Source organism: Myotis myotis, unplaced genomic scaffold (assembly GCF_014108235.1).
Source record: "Myotis myotis isolate mMyoMyo1 unplaced genomic scaffold, mMyoMyo1.p scaffold_m19_p_18, whole genome shotgun sequence".
Lineage (NCBI taxonomy): Eukaryota > Metazoa > Chordata > Mammalia > Chiroptera > Vespertilionidae > Myotis > Myotis myotis.
Window position 1 is genome coordinate 23,958,410 of NW_023416322.1, and position 26,552 is coordinate 23,984,961.

Consider the following 26,552-nt stretch of genomic DNA (forward strand, 5'->3'; position numbering starts at 1 on the left):
GTCCCATACAGATTCCCCCAGAGCCAAACCCGTCTGCCAACAACAGGGAAGGAAGGACTGAGCCCTGCCCCGCCCCTGCCCACCCACACCCCAGGCTCCCAAAGGGCAGGGTGGGCGGGGCAGCTCAGGTCATATGTTCTCCTGAGACCGCTCACCCGGAAAAGAGCAGAGTGACACCTGGGCCCCTGGCTGTCCCTCGTGGGAATAAGACATGACTGAGCTGGAAACCTTGTAATGAAGCGTTAAGCAAGCTCTCCAAACGATCTGGCTCCACCGGCATTTTCCCTGAGTCTCAGTGATGGCTGCCCTCCCTCAGCCGCCCTCCCTCCATCACCCCCCCCCTCAGTCACCCTCTCTCTCCGTAACCATCTCTCAGCAGCCCGGGGTCACAAGACTCAGCCAGCCTTGCAAGCACCTCCAAGCTCGTGACCCCAACTGAGAAGAGAACAAACAGTGAGAACAGGCTCTTTAGACAAGCGTTAGTGAGAGGTCAGCAGGGACCACCGTGCTCCTTAAAATATACACCTGTTTGGCTCCGTCCCCCCTTCTACGTCCTGGGGGAAATCTAAGGCCTGTCTGGGGATTTCTGCAAATTGCAAGGGAACCTACATTCTCCTGTCCCCTCTGGCTCTGATTTCCTGCCCTCGCTGAATTTCCATTCTCTGCTCTCCATACTTCCGCGCCTTCTCCACCCAACCCCGTCCTCGCCCAAAAGCAGTCATTCCTACCAGCGCTGCATGTTGGCAGGATTGTAATGGGCCGTTTGTAGGTCAGGAGGGATGGGTTACATTTTCTCACCACACAGCAAACTATCTAACATCTGATACTAGATGTCCCATTTCCCGAACATTCTCTAGGGATTTCTCACCGGCCATGCCTTCCTACAAAGCTCTGGGCTCTCTCCCCCTTCCCCCGGGAACCCTCCCCCTGCCCCTCAGGGCCTGGCAGCTTCCTCCCCTGCTCACAGGTCCCAAGCGCAGCCAGGTGTGCCACGGAGCCAAACCCCCAGGCTCCTTTAGAAGGACCAGTTTTCAAAGACACGTGCTTTACATGATGTCTCTTTTCCTTTGTCTCTTGAATAAAATGATGACTTTAATCCGAACTCATTAGAGAGCAAAGGAACAGTGTTCCCTTTCACTTCCTAAGCTCCCCTGACTGGAGCATGCTCCCCGCTGTCCTTCAGGGGCTCAGCCTCCGACTGCCTTCGGGGCTAAAGACAGGGGCTGCCCTACCCGGGACTCTGCCCCACCCGCAGCGACAGCTCAGACCCAGCTCTGCGCCTCACGCAGACACTTCTCCACGTCCTGACCACTGCGCTCGCCTCTTCCACTGAGTGTCCAGACCAAGGGCTCACCCAGGGGCTGGGAAACCCTTAGGACCCCACGCACCAGGCAGAGCGTCCGCGAAGCCCTAACACGCTGCAAAGAGAGGGTTTCTGACTTGAAAAGCTATTTCCCCTCCCAAGTGAGAACCACTGTCAGTAGCTGGTGAACCTGGGCCAAGCTCTGTGTCAGCAACGTCGCCACGGGTGACCAAGAGCCTTCGACAGGTCGCCATTGAACTGGCAGCTTGAGAAAGAGAAGGAACCATCATGAAAAGGCAGCACAATTTCCACACCCGCTGCTATGGGAGTTAGAGCGAAAACACCAAAAACACAAATCCTTGTTTTTCATGGAGAGTTTTAAAAAATGTGATTCAGCCCGGCTGGTGTGGCTCAGTGGTTGAGCATTGACCTATGAACCCGGCGATCAGGTTCAATTCCTGGTCAGGGCACATGCCTGGATTGTGGGCTCGATCCCCAGTGTGGGGCATTCAGGGGGCGGCCCATCAATGATTCTCTCGTCATTGATGTTTCCATCTCTCTCTCCCTCTCCCTTCCCCTCTGAAATCAATAAAAATATACTTTTTAAAATGTGATTCAATAAGCCACTGCCTTTCACCGACATGAACAGAGTGATTCTGTATTTCACATTCTGCAGAGTCGGGTGTTATTTTAAAATATTAACCACAAAAACCAAGATGAATCACACACACAGATTTACGGTGTTCATTACAGAACGACTTAGCTCAGATAAAACCGTGTGACAAACGCACCCCAAGTTCAGGACGGCGAGGCCTACAGCCAATTAAAACTAAACGAGGAGAGGTTTAGTCTGAAAATGGAAGATAAGGGTTGCAATTATGCTGCCATCTAACCAAGCACACACGGCTCCCCTTCTGGGCGACTTGATGTATTTTTAATTATCATATCAAGCATTTGACTCTAGAAAAAATGAAATTGACCATAAAAACAAATCTCTCCCCCACAATTCAGAGCAACATCCCCTTCTGCCCACACCCTCTCCGCACAGGCGCAGTCCCATTAAAGCCGCGTCCTGAATTACGGATACTCGCTCACCACCTCCTGATCTGTGTTTACCTCGTGTTAATTCTCAGTTGAACAGGGAAATGTTTTGTTCTGCCTCATTTACATTGTTAATAGCCTTACACTAGCTTATGAGAAAACAGATACAAACGGCCCTTAGCAAGTGGCAGGATAGCTTCCAGGTCTTCCCTGAACTTGCCCAAGAGAAGACCATGGAACTAACCATAGTCTCCAGGCAACAGAGGCCCAGGCCCGGACCTGTGGGAGGGGCTCCCACACCTCACAGCACACATGTGTGCGCACACACGCACCACACACACCACACACGCACCACACACACCACACACACAGCACACACACCACACACACCACACACATGCACACGCACCACACACATCACACACACCACACACACCACACACACACCACACACACCACACACACCACACATGCACACGCACCACACACATCACACACGCACCACACACACCACACACACACCACACACGCACTACACACACCACACACACCACACATGCACACGCACCACACACATCACACACGCACCACACACACCACACACTCACCACACCACACACACACTGCACACACACAGTCACTGAATCCTGAGAGCACCTCCTGGGCTCTGGTGCTCATTAACATGGTGGCTCAGAGCCCCCCGCACCCGCACAATCTCTCTTGCTTCCAGAGCCCTGCAGGCCCCAGGAACTACTTCACGCCTCTTGCCCAGATCCTCCCCACGGAAAGCAGCTGGGTCTGCGTGCCGTGAAGAGCTGTGGGTTTGTCCTGCAGAAACAGAACCCTGGGAACTGGAGCACCAGAGTACTTAGCGGAAGAGAAGAGACAAATTCACTTGCCAGGTCCTTCCTCTCGTAAACGCAATGCGCTTCGCGCACGGACGCTGGGCGGCCCTGCCAGGAGCACCAGGTGTCTGTGTTCCTCCTTCCCGCGTCTTCTTATGGAAGGATCACAGGATTTGCAATGGATGCAGGTAGCAGCTGAGGAACAGTTTACAATATTAAACAAGTCACGTCACCCTTGAATTTGTGTGTGTGGAGGAAGCATGATGCCAATATATTTACTGGTAATTGGAAGACGGTTGACTGCTAAAACTGTAAGTGCTTTTTGTTTTTGTAAAAATACTTAAATTACAAAGACATCAAATTAAAATTCAGCTTTCTTTAAAACATTTCCATAGGATACTTCTTCAGGGGAGAGAGAATAGATATACTTAGATATACCTGTAGCTGTCATTAAGTACAACTTCAAAACCCTGGGCAAAAACCTTAGCTATCGATATTAATATCCTGGTTGTAAAACTGTACAATCTATAATAATAAAAGTATAATATGCTAATTAGACTGGACATCCTTCCGGATGTCCTTCCAGATGACCTTCTGGACGAAGCTGAGGCAGCGGGGGCGGAGCCCCTTGCACGAACTTCATGCATCGGGCCTCTAGTAGTTTTATAAGAGGGAACTGGGTAAGGGTACATGGGATCTTTCTTATAACTGCGTGTGAATCCACATTTATCTCAGAATTAAAAATGTAATTAAAACTTATTTATAACTTGTATTTTTCTTTTAATTTTAATATATGATTATAAATGCTTTTAATTTTTTTTTTCAGTAACTACATGAAAAATAAGGTTAAATTTTCACTTTTTAACATTTACTCTTGACCCTTGAACAATGAGGGGCTAGGGGCACCAACCCCTGTGCAGTTAAAAATCCAAATACAACTTTTGACCCCCCAAAAGTTACAGTTATCCCTCGGTCTCCACAGGGGATTGGTTCCAGGAACCTCCACAGACACCAAAATCCACAGCTGCTCAAATCCCTTATGCACAACGGTGTAGAACAATGCACACGGTGCTTCCATTAATAACTGATGAAAACATACTCAAATGCCATTCTGATGCTACCATCCCCTGGTTTAAACATCTTCCGTGGCTTCCAAGGCCTACAGGACACAAACTCTTAGCTCAGCATTTGAGTCACTGCTGTTCCAGACCCTGGCCCACATCCTTCACTGCTGCCCACACACACACATTCCTCTCTCCAGCTCTTGACTATTTCAGGCTCCTTAATGTGCCTTGCTGTCTATCTCATGCTCTCTGCATGCTCCCCTGCCCCCTCAACACCTTCGTAGCTTTCGAGCATCAAAGCAGCTTCATATCTTTTAAGATTCAGCTAAACCCACCTCCTGTGGGAGTTCTTGCCTCTTTCTCCCCTGAAGGGCCCAGATCAGAGAGAGTTCATCACCCTCTCTCCTGTATCCCTCTCTCCCATGCACATCTATCCTGGACCCAGCGCTCAGAGGCTCACGGGTCTTTGCCCCTCTTCGAGTCTGTGAGCGCCTTGCGGATGGAGGCCATGTAACGCTTACATTTGCGTTTTCAGTGCCTCCAGTAGTGCCGGGCACGTAGGAGGTGGTCGAGGAAATGTTTGAGGGATGGCTGAAGATCCATCTCCCCTCACTTCTCCGTCCTGCAGGCTTCTGTTCTCCCCTTTCCTTATCCTCTCGCCAATACAATTCATTTCTTATCTCCCAAAGCCCCTTACACTTTGCTCACGGGAATAATGGAGCAAATATATTGTCCTGTGCAGGCTGTGTGCAAGCTTGCCTGAGTTCCTCAAGGAGGCACAGTGGGCATTTCTGAGATATACTGCAGACAATCAGAGTTCAAAACTGATGGATAAACAAATTGTCCCATTGGTGTATGACCAAATGAATGAGTGACCTTGAAATACCTTGTAAATTACACAAGGCAGGGTTGTTGTTGGTGTTTTTCTTTGCTCCAGGACATGGTATGGAGAGAACAGACAGATACCCAGGTCCTGGGACTTGGTCTCTGGGGCTGATGGAAGGAAGGGGTGTGAGACATCACCCATCACTTCCACCTGCTCAGAGCGGACTCCCAGTGTGAGTCCTATTGGTCACGTGCAGGGGAAAAAGAGACACAAAGATGTGTCAACATTGCCAAGTGGCACATTTCAGTTTAATGCACAGTCCCAGCCTTGAGGAGTTTACAATCTGCTTCCAGTTGTAATCACTCCCAACGTTTGCCTGTAAAGTGGTTTCATGAAATAAGAAAATACACGGGAAAGAGTGTGAGCTTTAGCTTTAGATGGGATGAGTTCAAGTCCTGGCTTGACCCTTTGCTGCTTACAGAGCCTGGCATCTCTGAACCTGTTTCCTGAGCCGTAAAACTCCAGTTCCACTTGGGACAGGGACGGGAACCAAGATAACCATGTACCTGGGGAATATCATGCCTGGCCAATAAATTCTGACTGTCCCCACCAAAGCCACCAATCTCTGGATTACGAACTTCAAAACACCTTCCAGTGAAATATTTCGCTCATTTAAACTGTACTGGAAGCCAAAGTTATTACACCAGGAGAATACTTAAGAAAAACATGTGTGTTAAGAATGTGAGATACCCTGCAGGGCTCTCAGTAAATACTTCTTGACTGACAAATGCATGGTCAACGCAGAAAAATCACAGAGACAGAAAGAGCTGACAGCCTCAAAACAGCATAAAAACCAGCTGTGGAATCAGCACAGGATAATGGTTACACTTCAATAACTGTCTTATTCTCTAAAAGCAAAAGTGAAAGCAACTGGAAATCATTTGAAAGAAAAAGCAGATTTTCTTTTATAGCCGCAAGTTTATATGAACGCCTAGATGCACAGTATCCAAAATGCTGGCATCTTACTGGTAACATTGCTCAAAACAAACAAAAGTGGTTCATGTATTCATGACGTTGGTATCACTTCCTGTCACGTGACCCGGGGAGCAGGCGATCCAGCACCCGTGACCGAGGCACCTGCCTGAACTCTCTGAGCATCACTGCCCTACGGCTCACCTGGCAATGCTCCCAGAGCTCCGCGTGTCGGGCATGTGCTGGGCTCGGGGACAAGATGGACGGACGTCATGCCTGCGCTCAAGGGGAGACGTAGGCCCATAAATAAATGACTGCAAGCAGAGAGTGACTGGCTGACCCTGAGGTCTGTACAGGCCATAAAGTGGCACAAAGATGTGGCCCATTTCACCTGAAGGATTAAGGGGAGATTTCTCAGGGGAAGTAACACCTGAGCTGAACCTTAAAAGATAAGGTACTTGCCTCACCAATCGAGGGGAGGGGCAGTCCAGAGCGGAACTCCTGGGACAAAGGCCCAGCCACCAAATCGAGGGGTGAAATCAGGGAACTGTGGGTAGTTCCTAAGAACTTATCAGGCACACATAATGTACGCATACATACACATACATGTATAATGCACATACTGTATAATGTAGACATAGCTTACTATCCTCGTGAAATTGGCAGCAACCAATTATTTCCAATTACTCACACTCCCTATTGCACAAACTCATTGGGTTCACCGATTATTTTTAAATTAAGCACCTGGAGTTTTTACTGGCGATAGGTCATTCAATGGCCCTCGGTCACCCACGCCTGCTTCCATAGGTTCTTGAGTTTCTCTGAGACAGGCCACCCCCATTGATAAAGGCCCGGAGGAGGGATGGAGAGGAAGGCGGCTGAAGGACAGAGACACAGCTTCCCAGCGTGGGCATCTCAGTGGCCCGGCAAAATAACACCACATCCCAGAGGTGCAAATATTTTGGAATTGTCAGAGATAGGCATCCCACAATATAAAACAAGAAGATTTCCCATCACGATAAGAGACAAAGACAAGACAGAGCAGCGTGCGAGACCCGCACAGGCGAGGACGCTGCGCCTGCAGATGACCCTGTTTGTGTCGCAGACAGAGCCCGTGTGTTGCACAGTGGCCGCCCCTGCAGGCATCGCAGGAGGCCTTCAGTGCGCCTGCCACTGACCCTGAGATAAGGGGACAAGGCGAGGTCAGCAAACAGTGCAAGGATCCCTTGTGCTGTTAAAAATGGTGCTTTTTGACGTCATCCAAATGGCCCTATGGCGACATTAAAATTGCCATTGCAATATGCCATCGATCCAGTTTCACGTGCCTTGCCTGCCCCCGAAGGTTAGATGACCTTCCCTAAGGTCACACCATCCTTCTGGGCTTCTTGTTCCTCTCCCGTAAAATGAAGGCCTGGACCAGATCACCTCCGAAGCCAGGGCCCGCCCCGGCAGCTCATCATTCTGACTGTGCCCTTTGCCCTTTATCTCAGGCCTCGGTCTGCACTAACAACGCATGGTCTCGGGCAGCAGACATCGCAGCCCTCGTCCCCGAAGGCTCACGGGTGGGGTCCTGGTCCAAACAGCACAGCTCCGCTGAGATGCCCATGGGCTCGTCTGGCCTTGGCATCCTGGGCAAATGTGTGCTGAGTGCAAAGCTACAAGACAATGACTGCTGCCCGCGAGGCGGTAACTTGACAAAGGAGCCTGGCCTCGCCCTGTGGTTTCACTTCCTCCGGAAACCGAGTTGGCGCTGCAGATGGGCCCCGAGAAGGCACACAGGGCTGGGCGGGTGCTGCGTGCAGCACGGCTTCCTCTGCTGTGAGGCGCTGGGTCCCACGCCACAGCCCCTTCAGCGTGCGGGTCCGGCGGCCGGCCCTTCCCCTTGATTCCCTACTTCGGGTGAAATGGGTGTGGAGTGTGCCCTGGAGTTTCGGGGTTCAGTCCAGCCACTGGGTAGGAAAAGAAGAGCCCCCTCCCCAAGGGTCCCAGCCAGAGGGCACCAGGTGTGAGGAGTGCGGCTTCACTGAGCACCCCTCCCAGAGGACTTCAGCAGTGCCCAGGGGGAGCCCACACCCACCCAGCAACACCCCCAGCCAGCAACACCCCAGCCCAGCAACACCCCCAGCCAGCAATACCCCTGCCCAGCAACACCCCCAGCCCATGGGGCAGTGAGCGCTGTCTGTACATTGTAAGGGCATATAGGCCATGTTTGAAAGCATGAGCTCTACAGCCAGAGACCTGGGCTCAAGTTCCACCCCTGCCCCTTCCCACCTCTGTGTCTCCTGCTCTCCAAGCCTCAGCTTCCTCATCCAGAAACGTAGAATCTAATCCTGAGGGGCAGTGTGAGGATTAAAGAAGATGATGGATGTAAAGCAATAAGGTGTGTGGCTCGCACGCAGAGCTGTGCTGAGCCAAGCCTGAACTGAGACAAAAGGAAAAATCAATAGCACAGAGACTGTCTTTATTTAAAATCGTGATATTTAGTGCATCATGAAGATTTTTACTTTTTAAAAAGAATTGCTCTAATGTGTGACTTCTCTTGAATTCCGGGGTTCTAGGCGGCATCCCTAAAATCTTGCGCACTCGCCTAAGAACTCAGGAGATGTTGGTTGCCATCATTTTACCTCATCACACAGTGACCACACACCACAGTTTAGCACTTCATGATCTAATGCCTTGTATTAGCCACTGCTCCAGGTTCCAAGTAAGATCATGTCCCGTGACTGCCGAGAGCCCGTAGCACACAGTTTACCACTGTTACTGCTCTTCAGCTGTCTCACATGCTTGAAGATTTGCTCCCATGATCCCTGAGGGGAGGAGGACCCCTGGCATTTATCCTATGCCACGTCTGGCACAAAGGTGTGGGAACAGCATCAAAGACCTGGCAGGGACCTTTGGGTCATCTAATCCCAGCTGTTTACCTTACAAATAACTTATCTGATGCCCAGGGAGGCTGCATGATGTAGCCGAACCAGTCAGTGAGAATCCTGGGACAAGAATGCGGCCTCCTGGCTCTTTCCCCTCCGGACTCTTTCATTTTCTCTTATCTCCCCATCCCTTACAGCATCAAGGGCAGAGTTCTGCATGTAGGAAAAAGTTTACAAGATGTAGATTATTGGTTTCTGAAACACGAGTAATCTTTGCTTTAAGGGGAGGAGGCAATCATTGCCTAGAAAGGTGTGTGTGTTAGCGAGCTGGCTACAGACACTGGCTTTGGAGTTAGATGCTCTGACTCGAGTGCTGGCCCCGCCGCTTCCTGGCTGTGTGGCCTTGGATGACATTAAGCTTCTTAACTTTCCTCAATCAAAACATGAACATGTTAATGGTACTTAGAATTGTGAAAAATTCACAAAACATTTCAAGAGTATGGCAGACTTCCTAACACGTAGTAAATGCTCCACAAGCATCAGCAATTGTCGCTATTCTAAAAGGAAGCCCCAAGGAAAAATAAATAAAATCAATAAAAGCCCTGAGAGTTAGGTGGGCTATAAGGGCAGATGGGCAGTTATATGTACGGTTGTGTGACATACGCACATTTTTATATTATGGTGGGTAAAGATGGGGGATAGGGAGCTAAATGATCAATCAAGCACTTATGGTTTGGCTATATCTAGTCCATGAAGCCTCATAAATAACTCTAATAGCCAATGTATTCTGGGGGAATCTCAGTTCCATATAACCAGCGCGCGCGCACGCACGCACACACACACACACACACACACACCGAGATTGTACAGATTTCTGAAAGCACCAGGCAGGACTGTAAAAGGAGACCCGTCGTAGATTCAAGGGTGCCTAATTATAATTCCGTTTTCAGTTCCATTTCAAGAGAAAACAAACTATATTAGCAAGGATGCCCAATCGATAAGCAGAAGCCCAGACAAATATGAGAAGACGCTCTGAGACTTGGAGTGTTGCCAGCACAAGTCTGGTGCTATGACCAATGCAGAGAGTCGCCCAGGGAATCTGAGTGCACACGATATGGCACCTCCTGCCACTCTCTCCGGCCATTGGCACAAAGGAAGACTGAGCCTAAACTGACGGCTCCGCTGGAGATGGGAGGGAGAATTCTCATGAAAAGTGTCCTGCTTGATAGTACTTACAACTTGTGGGGAAGAAACAGACGTGGGGATCCCAAGTTTCCAAAGACCCCAATATTTTGCATTTTTGCAGCATCTCGCGACATGCCAGCTTGTCCGCATGAGCAGCTCAGAGTCGCGGCTAAGAGTTCATTGAGGCCACCAGGCTTTCAAGAGCACCTAATAGTCAGCACACTTTGGTAAGAAAAATGAGGGAAAATACAAATAAAACCACTTTTTCATCCAGGATGAAACCCTCCACTGGCAATCTGAAAATTCTCTTACAATTCAAGGTTTCCCCAAAGCCCTGTGGTTCCCTAAATTGGATCCTAACACAGAGAAGAAAAAAAGGGTCATTAGAGGATGAACCAATAAAACCCAGAGTCCCTAGTTCAGTTAATAGTATAACACCAATGCTAATTTCTTAGATGTGACATGTGCCCAGAGTTACATTAGATGCCAACATTCAGGGAAACAGAGTGAAGAATAGATTGGATCTCTGTATTTACTTTTGTAACTTTTCTATAAATCTAAAATTATTCAAGAGTTTACTTTAAAATAGAAACAAAAACGCCAAGATTTATTTGCCAATGAACCTTTGTTTGGTGGGAGGGGTGGAGATTATTATTCTCTCTCTACAGTGAAAAGTATATTAAAGGGACAAAAATTGCCAGCCTTTTATCGGAGATCAACCAAAAGGTGGTGGCTGCTCTTCCCCCCACGGTAACATGCTGGGGGGTCAGGAGAAGCGGGAGCTCCAGGCATGGGGCTCTCGGCTGTGAAATGGAGATCATGACACCTCACAGCGCCCCTGGGGGAAAAACTCTCATAGAGGCCGCATGGCAGGAGCTGGCATGTGGCATTTCCTCCCTCCTCCTCAGAACGCCTGGCCAGCAGCTCCGTCAGCCTTTAGGGAAGCTGACCGGTGGTCCCTGTGTGTGAAGGACGCTCCTCCGTCCTGGCAGGCAGGTCCCTGAGCTCCTGGCCCCTGAGCACCTGCTGGGTGTCTCAGCCCTGGGGCAGCTGCTCTGGCCTGTCAGCCCCACTTCTACAGAGCAGCTTGCGGTCCGCTGGGCTCGGCTAAGCCCTCTGGCAGCAGCTGTGTCCTTGCTCCACTCTTTAAAGAACAGCCCACCCATCGCCCAGAGGGGACAGGCAGACAGAGAAACCTACGGCTTACACAAGTGGCACCGTGTATATTTCTAGAGCAACATTGGGTCCCCTTGGCTTGGCCCAACTATTAGTATGTCCACACTCACTGTCTTTTTCTTTAAGAAAACTCTTAAATTAACTACACCGTGTGGCAGTGTGAGGCCACCCATTCTTCCTGGCATTGTCTCGTCTTGCAGATTGAGGATATTTGGTGAAAGTCCCAAGTTTTTATGTCCTGTTGCCATAGGTGGTGAATTTTCTGAATGACCTCTAGTCCAAATATTCTGCCTTTTTTGACCCAAGAAACCATCCAAGTGTCCCAGAAATGGAAAATGTTTTAGTCTGCATTCTCTCCCAGCCTCGTCTGCCTGAACGTGGCCACGTGTTCTCGCCAGCTCATGGGCTTTCTTCAAAAGGGGTCAGGGTGCCCACGGGGCATGTGGGTACAGTCAGGGACGTTCCTCATGCCTCTTGGCCACCCAGCATCTGAACCCCCTTCCTATGTTTGGGGAGCCCCTCCCTCTGGGGCAGAGCTAGTCTCCCTCTGGGGCCGTAGCAATGACAGGTTTGCTTACTCCCACCCTTGCAGCTGCAGGGCCGGCCAGGAACTAACGAGGCTGCCAGGCAAAGGCACCTGGTCCAGGCTTGAAATTGGAAACGAGGGAGAACACAACACGGAATGCATTCTGGCAGTGGGGACAGCTCCATCCAGCCGACTGACATACCAGTGGTGACAGCCTCGGGGCAGCTCCCAGCACTCGGTGTGGGTGTGGCAGGGGGGCAGCACCTGTGCTCGGCAGGAGCACAATTGGCAGAAGGTCAAAGCCGGGCCCTCTGACCTTTCTGGAAATCCTCAGAGCCGGGCACACTTCACCTGGAGTCACACAGGTCTCTGGGCTCAGCGAGGTCCTGAGCTGGGTGTAATGCGCCACTGCCCACCTTCCAATTCTTCACATTTTTTTGGCCGAGAGGCCTCACAGTTTCGTTTTGCACTGGGCCCTGCAAATTGCGTAGCCAGCCCGGCTGTGAGCTCGCTGATATGCTGCAGGTCAAGGAGCTCTTAACCTCTGCGAGCCACGCAGCCCTTGGGCGGCTGCTGAAACCTTGGGAGCACACAAAGAATGTTTTCAGATGTACAAAATAAAATACACAGGAAGCCAATTATATCGAAATACAGTTAAACCGTATTTTAAAAATATACGCTAGCATAATGTGTGCTTTTTTATTAGTGCGTTAAATAAATCCATTGGCAGGGCTAATAACTGCGGTTCCCCGGCAGCACGGCGCATAAACAACATTTTGGAACGCCTGCAACGACTGAAATGTGAGCTGACACTCCTGTGATTTCTTCGGGTAACAAAGTCCCAGTCCCCTGGCTGGTTGTCTACGTTAATCACGTAAGGAAATGCTAAATTCAGTGAGGCTTGTTTTTTTTTAAGTGATCCATCCAAAAAAATTAAAATTAAAAAGTGATCCATCCAGGTCACAGAACCCCTACATTTTAATTAAATTTTAATTTAACCTTAAAATGTCATAAATTAAAATTTAAGTAAATTCCTTTTCTGCTTCCATCAGCCAAAGCTGTTATCTTGTTGATGACACAGAGCCGCCTATAGGACGCAGGGACCCAAGGTGGCCCAGGCTCCAGGACAGCCCTGGGTACGCCCAAGTTCTCCCCGGAAGGCAAGCCAACACAATAGGCACAGTGGCCCCGGGTGAGTCCAAACGTATCCAACCCAGCTCTGCCCTCAGCCGTTAGCATCTCAGAGGAGAAGGTATCAGTGGCGACACTCCAGGATGCCGAGTGGAGAGCATGGGACAAGCCCTGTGTGTGTGGAATAAACCAAGTGACCGAGGTGGCCCGGCAGGTGGAGGTCCCTTCTACCTGGGAGCAGGAACCGTTAATGATGGTTCTATATTCTGAGAAGGGAGATAGGACACAGCAGGGTGACGCTGGCTCCAGAGCCCACAGTAAACTAACGGTGTCGAAGGGTCCCCTTTGTTTCCCAAATCCTAATCCATGATGCTCTGTTTCCGCCCAGATCACCTCTCAGGTTTTACAATAGCGGTTTGCTTTTTGCAGATCTCAAAGGAACCATGATCAAAAGATACTCCCCGCCCCACCCCCATGTACTATTTTCTTATCCCCCTTCCACCTCCTTTTGGGAGGGGGGCTCAACAGGCCTGCAAGGCAAAAGGATTATCTGTCGTTTAGGCATCCTTGGGCCTGGGTTTGTTTAGCCAAAGTAGAAAACAATTCCTTGCAGATATCTTGAACTTTTCAGAGCTGACTCATGCCCACGATCCCACTGGAATTCTGGGCCTATGTCATTACTCCTGTTTTCTAGCTGAGGAAACGGGTCAGAGAGACTGTGACTCCCTCAAGGTCACTGAGCGAGGAAGCACATCCCAGATTTCTTGCCTCCTGGCCCAGGATCCTTGCCCCCGGCCGTGCCCCTCCTCCCAGCAGATCTCTGAAAGGGAAGTGCATTCATGCAGATCATCTGAAAACAAGACACCCACAGCCCCAGTTCAGGGGAGCAGGTGTCAGCTGAGAGAGGAGAGGCTCAAAACAGAACGCAGGTCACCGGGTTTTGGGGCCCTGAAGAGGCTTTGATGGGAGCCCCCAACGCAGGAGAGAATGCACTTGGCGGGTGACCAGCGCAGAGCCCAACCGGGCCCTGCTCATAACAACAGCAACAGCAGGAAAAGGGCTTCGTGACCATAAAAATAAACAAACTTGCTATTTTTAGCAGGACTGCAGCTGGGAGCGCCTCATTATTTGGCTTTTAGCTGCAGTATTCTGAGGGGGGAGGGGTCCGGGGGAGGGGTGGGGACCTGGACGACTGACGAGCCAAATTTTCCATTGCTGACGCGCATGACGTGCAGGCCCCACAGCCACTGTCCAGGCGGGAAGCCTCTGGAGCCTGCAGGTCTGGAAAAACTGGAGCACGCCAACCAGGAAGCCGGCGGAGATTGGGCTCTTGTCTGGCCATATATAGGAGTAGAGACTCTTTACCCACTTGCTCTCAGAGGCACTAAGAGCTGTGGGACTCTGCGGGAGGAGGGAGAGGCTTCTACGTGGAGACGGCTCTGCTCTGAACTCAGACTCCAGGTGGAACCTGTGCAGGCTGTTGCTCAGGCACTCAGATTCTCCCAGGTTCACCCTGGCTGGGGAATTCTCCCTGAGCTGGCGCACTCTCTCCCCCAACCCTGGCCACATCAGGAACCGGAGAGAGGACAGGCCTGATGCTGCGGGTAGGGAGTCCTCGGGCCTGGTTCTTCCCTTCTGTTTGGAGCAGGATTGGACCTTGTGAGAAGGGAGCACCATGCCCGCCACCAGGGGCAGGAGGGGCAGGAAGGTCCTCTTATCAATGTCACGGCGTCTTAGGAACTGTGTCCCCTGCCCTGTGTCTGAAGGGCCTCCTTCGCCGTGTTCCTGCCCCATACCCTGACCCCCTGTCGCCTTTGATTCTGTTCTTTTCCCCTCTAGTGCCCCTTTTCAAACGCAGTCCCCAATATTGTCAAGTCTTTGGGGAGATAAATTGCAGACCCCAAGACAGTATGAGGAAGGAGGAACCAGTACCCGGCACTCACGGGGGTAGCTCCCCAGGATGCCCGCCAGGTTCCTCCCGCGCTCTAACGGGCCTCCGTCAATGGCTACGGGCCTCCGTCAATGGCTACCGAACCTCTCACCCACCGTCCCTGCCCACACAGAGCTGCAGCCCAGTGTGGGAGAAAATGAACAGGCTCTAGGACACGTGAGAGTCCCGTGGGAATACGGAGGCCTGGCTCCACCTTCGCCTTGGGGGGTCCAGGAGAGCCTTTCGGAGGAGATGGTGGCTGACTGGGACCGGGCAGGTAGAGATTGGATTGGGTGCTCCCCATGTAAGGCTGGCTCACAGATAACATGACAAGAGAACACAGCAGAGCTAAACTACAGAAGCACTCAACCCAGCACCTCAAAGACGGATGATTTCTACCTCCCCATAGCATTTACCATGTTACCCAATAACATCTACTGAACAAACCAACTGCTGTCGAATTGAAAGAAAAGACACAGGATCATAATCTACTGGAATGTGACTGTCCTGCTAACAACACAAGCCCTAGCATCTCGGGGTTGGAAAGGATCATGAGGGCTACACAGCCTCCCACCAGGTAGAGCAACCCTCCACAGGGTCCCTGAACTGCTCCCGTGATGGTGACCGAGAGCCCTCCACCAATCAGGCAGTTAGTTAGTTAGTTAGCTAGCTAGTTCGCTAGCCAGCTAGTTTTAAAGGCAGGAGCTGGAGGAGATAGTGACCCCAAGCAGGCTGGAATTTCTGACTCCAGTCTCCCAGTCTCTCCATACTCGAATAAATCCTGCAAAAGTCCACCCGATTAACTTTCCCCGAGAGGACTCAGTCCATTGTTCAACCTGCAAGGACCCCAACCACTGACATATGAAATATTCTCATCTCTGACTAAGGGACTTGCATGGCCCACATCAAAATGCAGCTCTGGCCCCCTTCAGTCACCAGGTGATGGGTGGTATTTTGCTTTTCTCCTGCATATTTTTTAGTCTTTCCCTAGTTTTCTAGGAGAGAGAGAGAGAGAGAGAGAGAGAGAGAGAGAGAGAGAGAGAGAGGGAGAGAATGAATCATCAAATAATTAATGTTGTATACAAAAAAAGTCCTACCATGTGTATTCCCTCTTCACCCTTTCTATTCTACCCAACCTAGAATGCGCCTTCCCCGCCTGAGTCCCTCTGCACCTCCTGAATCCAGCCAGCCCGCCGCTTAAGGAAGGTTTCCATGAGTGCTCCAGTCCTCACTGTCCCTGAATCCAAATTACAAAATGTAGCCCTTCATGATAAGCAGTTTTCTTCTAGGCCAGTGGTTGGCAAACTGCGGCTCGCGAGCCACATGCGGCTCTTTGGCCCCTTGAGCGTGGCTCTTCCACAAAATACCACTGGTGGCCCATGCGCAGAAGTCAGTATTTTGTGGAAGAGCCACACTCAAGGGGCCAAAGAGCCGCATGTGGCTCGCGAGCCGCAGTTTGCCAACCACTGTTCTAGGCTAATCGTTTCATGAGTCAGTTCCCCATTAGACTGTAAACTCCTCAAGGGCCATACCGTAGTGCCTCCAGCGCAATGCAGAGCCCATTGTGGATTCTCCATAAATATCTGTGCAGTTGGTTGGAACACAGTTTGACTGTGGTTTCCTATGTCATCTGATCCTATGCTCTCAGGCTGGCGTGCCCACATCCCTGGAGGTGTAGGGAAAAGTGTGTCAAGTGCGTACGAAGCCACAGGTGTGAAATGATGCCTCCCTAGAGCAGCAATTCCCTGCCCTTTAGGGTGACTTGCTTTCCCAGGTACAGGAATTCCCTCCCAGATGGATACCCGGACGCTGCTTGAGTCCCTCACTTTAGACTTTGCTTCTGGGCTCTTCCAGGTGACCAGCAGGTCTGTCCCCTCCAAGAGCTGCTCCATTGTAGGATGGAGAGACCCAGGTGTGGGAGCCAGAGCACCTGGGCTCCGGTCCAGTTATGCAACTGCTGTGGGCATCCAGCCTGTCACCCCCTCTGCCCGCCCTGCGAAGGTCGGGTGAAGGTAACTGACACGTGGGAAATGTCTCCGTACCCGGAAACGACAGGTGAGCTCCAGGTGTTACTAATGTTGCCCTTATCAGCCCAGGATCAGTTCATTCGATGGGGCCCCAGGGACACAGGCTGCTTCCCAGACCCGCCGGTTGAGTGAGGCAGGGCTCTGAGCAGCAGTGGCGTCTGGGTTCGGAAAGTTCTGGAAACCTGATCTAGTGTGAGCTCTCCCAAACCAGACTCTCACCCCATGTGTCGCATGTGCTGGGAACATATATGCTAAGTGAAGGCATTTCTAACAGGTTGTTGGACTCTCTGCCTTCCATGGAGCAGGTCTCTGACACATTTGAAAATTTTCAAGATCTCAGTCTCCCCATCTACAGGATCCGTCCAGCAGCAGCTCGAGTGCGTTAGGACGTAAAGGTAGCGTGGCGCTACGTGCACAAGCTGCTTAGCCAGCCCGGCCACACAGACAGCAGCCAATGGAGGTGAAGACAGAGGGAGAGGGTGAGTGGCCGCCTGCAACTTGGGGTGAAGGCTGCCCCTTGGTTGGCGTTGTCATCAGCCTTCCGCTGCGGACCAGCCAGCCCACGGAGAGGAAGCTTGTTTGCCGGGCGTGGATGATCTGAGTCACTGAACTAGTTAAGGAAGCCGACTGCCAAGGCACAGCCACTTTGCGGGCCCTCCAGGCAAGAGGAATGAACAGTTTCAGACTTCACAGCCCTGCCTCCGGAATGACTGCGCGGCGGGCAAGCGGGGCTCCCAGGCGTCACTCCGACAAAGTGACAGCAAGGTGCGTCTGGAGGTGCTGGACGAAGCTCACAGTGGGCTCCCCCCATCCATCAGTACTAGCAAGTAACCATCCCCACGCGAACAGCGGAAGGCAAGGCGGACCACGGAAGGGCCGAACGAGGACTCTGCGGGGCCCCTCCCGCCCCAGGCCCCTGCGGACAATGGGCCCCGAGGCCTCTGTTTACGCTCCAACAGGGCCGCTGCGAAGGCGCCCACAGTGGCCCCAGCGGGGCTGGCCCGGCCCATTTACAGGGCCAGTGACAGGGATGTAAAACTAGCTTCCGGGACACAACTCTGGGGAGCTGTGCGCCAGAAACAGAAAATGAAATCTGAGCCCCTTTTGTGCCCAAGGGTCTAAGCCATTGGTCTCAACCTTCCTAATGCCGCGACCCTTTAATACAGTTCCTCATGTTGCGGTGACCCCCAATTTCATTGTTACAAATTGAACATAATTAAAGCACAGTGATTAATCACAAACACAATATGTAATTATGTGTTTTCCAAGGGTCTTAGGCGACCCCTGTGAAAGGGTCGTTCGACCCCCAAAGGGGTCGCGACCCACAGGTTGAGAACCGGTGGTCTAAGCAGAAGGTCTACCAAGCCAGCACCCAACTCGCGCCAGCTCCGCTCCTGGAAGGGGTGCTCCATCGAGAGAGCCTGCAGGAGCGCTCAAGAACGCACGAAGCACATGAGCAGAGGGATGGGGGGCGGGGGGTGCAGCAGACACACGTGGAGTATTAGAGGAGACATCCCAGGGTCCCAAACTACCCCACAGCCAAGGTTTGGAGCTCCGGCCTGAACTCCCATGCTCCTCGGCACCAGCACGCAGGACTGAGGGCTGTTACATGTCGCCCTGAAAAGCCATCATCACGGAGCTTTTCAGAGGAGCTTTCTTAATTAGACGAACCGATGTCAGAGTTTGACAGTTCAGGAGGGAACATCCGGACTGAAATGGAATGGCGAGATAAATAAAATAGTTGGTACGAAAACAAGCTCTCAGAATCTGTTTAGAAGCCCAAAGCCAAAATGAAAAAGCGATGCATTTTTAAAGGGCTGTACGGGGTGGGCTGGAGGGGGACGGCGGGGTGTCACAGAGGAAATACCTTCTTAGAATGACTGTAATTAAGCTGGAAAATGCACTGTTTTTTTAACAAGCCACTAAAACTGAACATGCATGAGACTCAAACAAAAAGCAGAAAACACTTGGCTAGGGTGAAAAGAACAAGGTTTCGGTGCCTTCCTGAGCAAAGGCTACCGAGACAGTAGCTTCAGGGAGGTAGTGTTGGTGTTGCCAACTGGCTCAAGTTCAAGTTCTATGGCAGCCAGGGCTCTGCTCCACAAAGACCTCACGCACGCACAGCGTTAAGGGGCAGCGGGTCCACCCTGAACTCCTGCCCACGTGGTAGACCTCGGCTTCCTGCAGCTTCCCCATCGCTCAGCCATTGACACGTCTGTCCAAACCCTTGGGGAGCCCATTCGTGTTGCCAACTTGAGCCACCTCTGGGAGATAACCTGTCCCATAGATTCGGTGCCCGCTGCAGGTGTAGTATTTCCGCCTGAACTTGCCTCCCTCGTGGTGCTAAGACGCTACTCTATTTCAGGACCGGGTGAACAAGTGTGATCTCATCCGCACCATTGATCGATAGGCTGATCACTTCCTAACAGCCTGTGCCTTGTCCACAGCCCTCCGAGGTCCAGGCGCTCCTCGGAGCATCAGGACTCTCTGTGGCCCACGGGGTCCCAGGCGAGAATCACCACCGCTTTCAGGGGAGGGAAGTATGATGTCCTCAGTTTAGTACTTCCCATTCCTGAAGAATGTGGCCATCTGGGGGCAGCATGTCCTGGGTGCAGACGTGGCCTATTGGACAGGCCTGCTAAACGGGGAGTTTGCAAACCGATGGGAGAGAGTCTGCAGGTGGCCCAGGGTGGATGGATGCTGACCAGCAGTGCACGTCGCCTGCTGAAGCAGGGCACGGCCGGGGCAAAGGCAAGTGCGGTTGGTCCTGGCCTCCTGGCAGGCTGCCTTCTACACTGGACACCCCGCTGGCTTTCTCAGCACTCGGGGAGGGAGGCAACACCTCTTGTCCCCAACATACTGCGACCGGGGCTCGGCAGGTCTGACCGTTAGCAGCGGGTGGTCACTCCAATTTCTAGTCTCAGAACAAAAATCTGCTTATTTGGGCTTTTTTTTTTTTTTTTTTTTTTTTTCGTAATTGGATAGTAATGCTGTTTTACTGCATTTATAGCCTGCTAACTTCTTGACCACCTGCAAATATCTTTAGTGAAAACATGAAAAATGATAAAGGTTAAGCAAAACGCCACAGCCCTGTGGTTGCCTGGGGCCGTTCATGAGCTCATGGGAGTTGGGATTTCACTGCCAAGAGAATAAAAGCGCAGGGGGTGTTCTAACCTGCTTCTTCGGGAGGGATGCATCATCCACCCAGAATGAGAGCATCCTGGCTCGACTCCCACTCCCCTTCTCCTGCCAGAAGCGCATCTCCCTAGGAGTGTCAGACCCTCAACAGGCTGCAGCCTTGGCCATCCGCCGTGGGCCAGTCTGCCGGCCGGCTCACCCATGAGTCACCGTTTCTTTCTCACCCCCAGACACCCCAGGGTTCCCGCCTCATAGGGAGGCCTCTGGCTTCCTTTCTGCCGTTGACAGCCGTGCCCAAGAAGCCCGAGTTCAAGCCAATTGCCTCGGCTGCTCTCATTTCCTTCCCTCTTGCTTTCTCTTAAAAAGCAGCCCTAGACAACTGTCCCTTAGGCCTAGTGTAAGGCTCCTGGCTCACTGTCCAGTGTCCTTCCGGACCATGCGAGGAAGTGCCATTCCCAAATCCTTGGGCCAGCACACAAGGCCTCACTGCCGGCCTCCACATCTGTCCTCCTCAACTGTCTATAGCCAGACCGGCCGGTGTGGCTCAGGGGTTGAGCGTGGACCTATGAACCAGGAGGTGACAGTCTGATTCCAGGTCGGGGCACATGCCCAGGTTTTGGGCTCGTTTCCCAGCAGGGGGGTGCAGGAGGCAGCCAATCCATGATTCTCTCTCATCATTGATGTTTCTATCGCTCCCCCTTCCTCTGGGAAATCAATAAAAATATATTTTTAAAAATTGACAGAGTGTAGTGGCCTGCAAGACTTTAAGCTCCAGAGGGAGAGGAGCCAAGTGTAGGCTCCCAGTGTGACTACAGATTGCGCTTTTCCCAGCTTGGGAAACACGAGCGCGGAGAGACACCCTCGGGCTGGGACCTGCCCATCGGTGCTGGTCTGTGAGCACCTGCTGGTCCACCTGCTCTGGGACACACCTCCCCCTTCTTCCTGTTCAAATGCAGACCGCCTGCACTCCACCGGATTTCCGGAAGAGAATCTCATCCACTCTCCTTGCAATGGAAAAAAAAAATTCTTGTTCCTTAATCCTTCTTGGTATTTCTGCCTGGAGGGCTGGGTGTTCCCTGGCCTTTCAACTCAGAGCCATTTGGTTTCTGCGAGTGAACAGGGAGTGTCTGCTGTCCCTGCGTGGAAACAGCTGGCTGCAGTCACCCTAAGGCTGACCTGCCGAGGCCAGAAGACACCGCCTAGCACAGCAGGCGGCGTGCAGACCTGGCTTAGCACCTGGCACCTGGGCAGCATCTCATGTCCGTGTCCTGGAAGATGACGCTGAGGAGGCCCCTCCAGACCAGCTCCTGTGACGACACCGAGTTGCAGAGGCGCTGCGTGCACCCCGCTGAGCGGGTCATTTCTGTCTGTCCCCATGAGGCACTGGGCCCCACCCAACTGCCCAGGGCCTCCCTCTCCACACCCCGCCCCCCCCCCCCCCCCCGCGCCCCTTCCAAAAAGGCTGCCCTTTCGGCGCACTGGGCCCTTTCCCTGAAACCCAGTCTCCCCGGCTGAGGTCTCCTGTGCCTGGGAACTTCCCCGCGGTGAGCGGTGAGCGACTGGGGGCCGCTCCCTGCTGGGTCCTGCAGGAGGCGTGTCCCGGGACGGAGCGGGGCGGACACGGGGCGGGGTGAGGGGGGGGCGGCTGGCGGGAAGACGGAGGGCGCGGCTGGGGCGCGTGCCCAAGTCCGAGGGCACCGTGGTGGTGAGAGGGCCCCGGTGGGACGCCCGCCGAGCCCAGGAGCGGGAGCGCGCGGCTGGTTCAGGCTGCGACCTCAGGGGCAGGAGGGGGTCGGAGCGAAACCTCAAAAATGCGCGGCGCCGGCCGGCCGGCGGGCGGGGAAGGCAGAGGGCGCCTGGGCCGGCGCAGGTAGGCTGTGCGCTCCGGCCCCCGGGACCTGCCCCCACGTCCAGCCGATCCCAGTCCCGGTCCCGGTCCAGGACGGCAGCACCGCGGACCCAGGACGCCGGCAGGCAGCCTTCCTCGGGACAGAGGTGAGTCTGGGTCTGGGCTCCGGCGGGTGCTGCGCGGGAGCCCGTGCCTGAGCTGCCATCTGTTGGGGGAACCTCAGCTCACTTCTTAAGGAGACCAGCGCCCAGGGGTGGCATCCAGGGCGCCTCTCAGCCCCTGCTCCGGCCCTTCGGGACGGCAGCTCGGCCCCTCCTGGGGGGCAGGGGGGTCCCGCCCCACCGCTGCGGGCCGAGTGCGGGCTGCTGCGTGCGCGGCCGTTGGGTGGGGCGGGCGGGGCGGGCTCTCCGGCTGCCGTTGGGCGCGTGGGAAGGGACAAGGGACGGGGCATTCCGTTCGCTGCGGAAGAAGTGAGGGCCTGTGACCGCCGAGAAGTTGGGCTTCCGCGTCTCCGAATTCGTCCAGGTGAAGCCCGGTGCTCACCGGCTCAGAAGTGGCCGAGCGAAAACCCGGCCTGGAGCCCGGGGTGGAAGGGGCTGCCCGGGCCCGGCTCCCCTCCCGGCTGTGGCTGGGACCCGATCCGCCTCACTTTACTCCAGAAGGTCCCTCCGCCCACCCGGGAAGGCGGCCCGGGACACGGTATGCCCTGTTTCCCAGCCTTTCGCGGAGCTTCAGGGACCACATGACGTAATAAGAGAGTTAAGTAAGCGGCAGCTCTGGGCGCCTGGGAATGCCGGTCCTGCCAACCGAAAGGGAAAGCACAGCCCGGCAGGGCTGCCCCTCGATCCTGTTGGCGGGGACAGGGAGGGAAAGTGCACTTGAGCATCTCAGAAGCACCTTCCTCCCAACGCCGCTGCGCTAGGTTCAGAGGAACCTGAAGCTACTGGTAAGGGCCCCTCTTTTTTTTTTTTTCCAACTATATTTTTATTGAATTGAGAGAGGAAGGGACAGGGAGAGCGATGGAAACATCAGTGATGAGAGAGAATCGTGGATCGGCTGCCTCCTGCACGCCCCACACTGGGGACAGAGCTGGCAACCCCAGCATGTGCCCTGACCCAGAATCGAACTGTGACTTCCTGGTTCATCAGTCAACGCTCAACCACTGAGCCATGCCGGCCCCGCAGGACCCCTTGTTTTGAAGTCCCCTTGGCCAATGAGAGATGCTTGAGTTATAAGACTTAAAAGTAGCTTTGATACGTCTTGTTCCTACAAATGGTTTGCAGGCACCACCTAAAGGATTCAGCAAGGCCTTGCTAGGAGGTTGGTGACGCCTTCCCCCGGCCCAGGGCTGGGAAGTCTGACCAAGTCCTTCGTTTCCTCTGAATCTCTGGTCCCCATCTCCAGCCCAGACTCAGTTTTAGGAGAGAAATGCATTGCCAAACACTTGGTCATATTTAGCCTGTGGAATAAAGAGAGGATGACTTCTGCTCTTTTCCCTGAAGACGAAACCCAGGAGAATAATGAACTCAACAAGCGAAATTACTGCTTTCATCAAAGAGGGAGGCACATCCATCCCATCCGCGCATTCACTCAACACGGACTGTACCTACTGTGCGCCAGGCAGTACGTCAAGACCCTGGAGTCCCAAAATAATGAGGCCGTTTCTGCTTTTGAGGACCCACAATCTGATCAATAAGACAGATACCAAAACAAACCGCAGTTCATAATAATCCACATCCTAATGGCAGTGGCCCCGGGACACTGAACATTCCCAGGGAGGGAGTGATCAGCTCCCCAGGCGTTATCTGGGGAATCCACACTGCAGGAGAGGTGGGCGGGCAGGGTGTTGGGTGTTTGGGCCGAGGGAAGACTATATGCAAAGTCAAGGGCACGCTGGGGGGAATGCAAGTCACGGGGAGTATCTGACGTACTGAGAATGGCGAGCCCTCTCCCCGACAGTGGGAAGTCATTCTGGTTGTTCAGCAGGGAAAGGCTATGGTCAGATTTGTGTTTGGAGAGACAGCTAATGACCAGGTGGAAGCTGGCTTAGAGAGATGCGATGCAGAGATGTGAAGGACCTCAATGAAGGTAATGGCTGTGGAAACTGAGGAGAGAGATGGGTTTCAGTGGTGTTTTTAGAAAGGAGAGGCAAAGTACCTGATGCCCAACTGAATGTGGTGACGGAGGAATGAATGGGAGAGGGGATGCTTATCGGGTGGCGCTGGGGGTGGGTGTGTGGCGATGCCTGTGGTGGACATCATAAGAACTACGCGAGGAGTGGGCCTGGGAAGTGGACTGTGGGAGGAGGAGGCAGTTAACACTTTAGACACATTTAAGTCGGATATTCCAGGAGAGGCCTGGTAGACTCAGGTGGTTGGCAGTGCGTACTCGGGTCGGGAGCTCAGGGAGAGAGGGAGGCTATCCAAGATGTTGTGCGTAAAAGCAGTGCTGGAGGCAGCTGCAGAGGCCTCCGTGAGACCATGTCGGTGCTGAGAGCCATGGGTGTGTCAGTAATGGCCTACGGACGTTCTTTTCATGCCGCGTGCCGACTTCCACATGACTCTCTCTAGATTCCCAAGGCTTTCCCCAGATGCCTGCAGGGTGATACCGGAGCTATTGGAGAGACTCCTGGGTTAGCAGCACACAGGTAATTACATGTCGATACCCAGGAATCACTTCTCTGTGTGAGAAATGAATACTCTAGAACAGTGGTTCTCAACCTTGGCTGCACATTAGAATCACCTGGGAATCTTTTTAAAATCCTGATTTCTGGGCCTCATCCTCCAGAAATTCTGTTTCTTTGTTATGGGGTGAGGCCACAACATTAGTAACAAAGAAACAGAATTTCCAGAGGATGAGGCCCAGAAATCAGGATTTTAAAAAGATTCCCAGGTGATTCTAATGTGCAGCCAAGGTTGAGAACCACTGCCCTATAGGGTAGTCCTTTAGGCCTGGCTGCCCCTGTCCAGGTCAGGATCTTACGGCAGAAAAGAAACCTTGAACTTGGAACTAGACAGACATGGGTTCAATTCTTGCCTTGACCACTGACTAGCTGCCCTCGAACAAGTCTTTGAATCTCTCAGCATCACTCCCTTTATATTTAAAATGTGGCTGATGAATTGTGTTACTCACCAGGGCAGTGGATAAAATCAGAATCAAAATGAAAAAGAAAGTGCATTTACTGTGTCTCACACATTGTAAGGTTCTAGAAAAAGGTGTGACTGCTCCTCTTGCAGCTATGAGATGGGACTCTGGAGGTGTGGGATCTGAGCAGCATCGAGGGCCCAGACTTGCAGCTTTTTAATGGCCTGAAATATTTTTAGGCAGCAGTTGCGTCTCCTGTCCTATCAGTGGCACACGTCTATTCTGGCTGCTGCTTTGCACTCCGTGCCTACAGTGGTCAGAGCCCGAAGAAGTGGATGCTTTGCTAGCGCGTATGCGGGTTGCGCACTGCACAAGGGCTCCTGGGAGCTCAGGGGCTGAAAGCGGCCGGTCTTCCCCGCGGTCGGCCAAGGACCACCCACGCGGGGCCCCGTCCACCCAGGGGGGCTGCTTTTCTCTGTTCCTCCCCGCAGTGGCCCTGAAGCTGAGCATCGGCTCCTGCCCTGGGTGCCTGTGGTTTTCCCTCTGTCCCAAGCAGGGAAGCCTGACATATGCCAACCAAGTGAAGCTCACAAGTTATGCCAACATCAAAACGCTCGAGTCAACAGACTTCTGATAGGGCTGGCTGTTGGTGCAAAAGAGGAAGTAACCGCACACGCAAAGACTTCAAATGGAAAAACACTGAGTGAGGAGCCACCCACCCCCACACTTCACAGATGAGCAAACCAAGGTTCAGGGAGGCAAAGTGTGTGCCCAGGTCAACAGCCGGTGAAGGGAGGGGCGGGAATCCGAGCTCGGTCTCTTCGCTCAGGAATAGTGGACACTCTGGGCTTTCTGTCACCTCACACACCGGGACACACACAGGCACTGAAATGCTGGCCGAGGTCAAACAAAAAGATTGCCCTTGAAACCGACCCTTCCCCCCGAGACTCCAGGGAAAACTGGGAGCAGATCTTCCAGAATCCCCGAAGACCCCCGGTAAGAGGGACAGCATTGGGTGTTTGGTGAAACGTGCCATGAAGACTGTACCGAGGCCGGTGGACGGGCCAGCATGACACCTCACACACGGATACACACGGACCACTCGGTGAGAACGGCTCCAGGCACATCACAGAGAGAGCTCACGAGACTCGCAAAAGCGTAGGAAGAGAAGTGGGCCCACAGGCCCCTTCCCTCTCCGAGCAGCAAAAGGAAAAGCAATGCAAGTTCTTGGAAGGACGGCCCCAGGGCCACAGAGCTCCACAGGGCGCATCGGGGGCCAGGGGGCTGAGAGCCGGGAGCCGGCCTTTGGAGGAGGCTGGACCAGGGAGGCCGAGCTCCAGAATGAACGTCACGGGAACTGAGGTCCCTCTCCCAGGGCGGCTCCCGGGGCCGGGCAGCACCCACCTGGATCCGGCCCCTGGGAGGAAACTCGCTCCACACCTGTAAGCGAGCTGCTCCGTGGAGGTTGTCGCTGAGCAATGAAAAGACAGCCCCCTCGTGCTCTGCCTCCTGGTGAGCACTAGAAGCTGGTTGATAAGCCACTGCAGACCTGCCCCCAGCTTCTTCCTGCAAGGAGGCTCTAGTTGAC

The 26,552-nt window shown here is 53.1% G+C and overlaps 1 protein-coding gene across 1 annotated transcript in view; it reads left to right on the forward strand.

Moving 5' to 3' along the window:
- The first annotated feature begins 21,680 nt into the window (after positions 1-21,680).
- The window catches only part of KIAA0040 (KIAA0040 ortholog), a 28,345-nt gene continuing 23,473 nt past the window's right edge, over positions 21,681-26,552 (forward strand). Inside the window, exon 1 of the mRNA XM_036342787.1 lies at positions 21,681-22,026. The gene's annotated coding sequence lies outside the window, so the exon portion shown is untranslated. The remainder of the gene's footprint in view (positions 22,027-26,552) is intronic.